The sequence below is a fragment of the Pteropus vampyrus genome, unplaced genomic scaffold (assembly GCF_000151845.1).
Source record: "Pteropus vampyrus isolate Shadow unplaced genomic scaffold, Pvam_2.0 Scaffold14, whole genome shotgun sequence".
NCBI classification, from domain to species: domain Eukaryota; kingdom Metazoa; phylum Chordata; class Mammalia; order Chiroptera; family Pteropodidae; genus Pteropus; species Pteropus vampyrus.
This window is the reverse complement of record NW_011888795.1, coordinates 14006052-14008437: the sequence shown is the minus strand read 5'-3', so window position 1 is coordinate 14008437 and position 2386 is coordinate 14006052. Positions and strand designations below refer to the sequence as shown.

General features: G+C 39.4%; 1 protein-coding gene across 1 annotated transcript in view; it reads left to right on the top strand.

Moving 5' to 3' along the window:
* The window catches only part of KCNMB2 (potassium calcium-activated channel subfamily M regulatory beta subunit 2), a 234392-nt gene that overhangs the window by 23680 nt on the left and 208326 nt on the right, over positions 1-2386 (top strand). The gene's annotated exons all lie outside the window — the stretch shown is intronic.

Sequence of the window (2386 nt, the reverse complement as noted above, 5' to 3'; positions counted from 1 at the left end):
AACTTCTGAGGAAGTGGGAAAGAAACCAAGAAAATGCAGAATCGCAGAAGCCAAGGGAAGAGAGATTTTCCCTTGGCCCTGCCGAGAACCTGGGGATGATCAAGACAGAGAGGGAATTCGTTGGTGACCGGTGGTGACCTCAAAGAAAGCCATTTCAGGACTGACTGACTGGAGTAGAAGGTAAAGTGAGAGGGAGGACAATGCATGGAATCATAGCTTGAGAGACAAGGGAAGATTTTTTTTTTTTTTTAAATAATAGAAGGCTGAGCACATTTGCAGATTGATGAGGAGCCAGGAAAATGAATTAAAGCCAAAGAATAAACAAAAGTTGATTAATGCTTCAAGACCTCAGAGTACTAGTTATCGACCTTTTCTGAACATTAGACCCACCTAAGACCCTTACAATAATACTATGCCTAGTCCTGATCTGCAGCAATTCTGATTCAATTGTTTCAGGTGGGGAAGGTACCTGTATTATTTATTAGTTTTCCCAGGTGATTCTAATATGTATCCAGGTATGAGAACCACTGACTTAGAAGAATTGAGCATTGGATTAAGGCCACAACCGAAGTTTGCTTTTGGATAACAAAGGCTCTCTTTTTCTTCCAAGATGGGAGATAGGGCAGTATTGGTGTGGGAGGTAAGGAAAGGATAAATTAACAGCAGAAACATTTTAAAGAAAGAACATTGAAAGACCTTAATGATGGATGGTTTGTCTGAGAAACTAGAAGGTGAGATGCTTAGAGTAAGATGGAAAGAGTAAAGGCAAGTTATGAAAAAAATTTAAAATGTCCCAAACAACTACTAAGATTCCACCAGAGATAAATAAGGTAATGGTCCATTTACTGCTTCATTCTCTCTACTCTAATTAGTGGGCCACTCCATGATACAGAAAAGGTTATCCTGTCTTTCTTGCTCCTCTTAGAAAAAAGATGAAGAAAATTTATAAACAGGGAAGATCAAGAAAAAGAGTAAAATTATAGAGCCTTAGAGAAGACTTTAAGCAGGAGTTATCAAGAGTGAGAAAAATCTAAGTTGCAGACTGAAATGTCTGTGAAATCACTTAGAACTTGTCCATGACGGCATCTTGGAGGCCACCCTGCCCAGATCCTCCCATTTTGATAATGAGTAAACTGAGGTTCAGAGATACTCTGTGATTTACTCCGTGGATCCTGCAACATCCTGCTTTATGACCTCTACGATGCCATTCCTGGTCAGCAAAACAGCTGCAGCTCCTCTGTGAGGATTAATAAGAAAATCTGTAAATTGTTTTTAGCTGCCTGCAAGAGAGAAAAAGAAGTGTTCGATTTCTTCTTTATTGCCGTTATGAAGTGAATCAGATTGAATTGCTCCATCTCTTTAGAGTTTCTTATGACTGGTATGAAGTTTCCCATTTTAATCCAAGCCAATTTTAAATTGCCCATAGAATATACAGATAACTGTAATAATTCAGTTGCCACACTCAATACATTGTTTGAAATACAACCAAAGAGAAAGAGGAAAACTAGCCTGGAGAAGCAGCAAGATTAAGCTTGCAAAACTGTAAAAAGACAAATTTCAGGTAATTAAGAGGCAGCACATGGTGACAAAATCAGTGGGTGTCCTGCACTGCTGGGGTCACAGTACATGGACGGGAGCTTTACCCCTCTCTGGGCCTGGGTTTTTTCATCTGTAAAGTGAGATGAATAAACTAGATCACCTCTCAGTTGCCTTCCATTTCTGTTTTTTAATTTTTGCCAACATCCTCCAAAAAGTATTCTGAAATAGTTTAAAACAAATAGAGTACCTCATGGATCATATTCCCAGTTTATTTTTTAATTATAAACTTATGTCTCAACTTCAGTTTTCTTATCTGTAAAGTAGAGGAGTGCTGGAATAAATAGTCTCCCCAGCTCAGCTCTGTGCTTCAATGGCCTTTTCGCTCGCTACCTTTGTATAGTTGTATGAGGCACTCGGTTGGTTGCTATTTACCTTGCATGGTTGAATGCTCTGTTCCCACATCCCATACAGCCAGGGACGGCACTGACCAATGAACACTGCATCTTAGTACAAACGTCCCTGGGCACCTTTCTCTTTTTCTTCTTTTCTTTTACCTTACCCAAGTGTGCAGTATATTCTTGGGTCATCTCAGGAGCCCTGCGGACATGTTGAAAAGAACCAAGAAAGCAACAGAGAGTGATGTGACAGAGTGACATGCACTATAGGTAAGCTAGATTCTCCCAGAGAACTGTGTTTATTTTGCATTCATCCTCTTGAATAGGTAAAGAAATCAGTTGATGGTTGTTATGCAAAAAGGAGATACAATTCAAGAGAACAGTATTGGTTTGGATGGTTCAGAAAATGGCTAGAAGATAGAAAACTAAAGAATGCAATGTTTCCTGGCTTC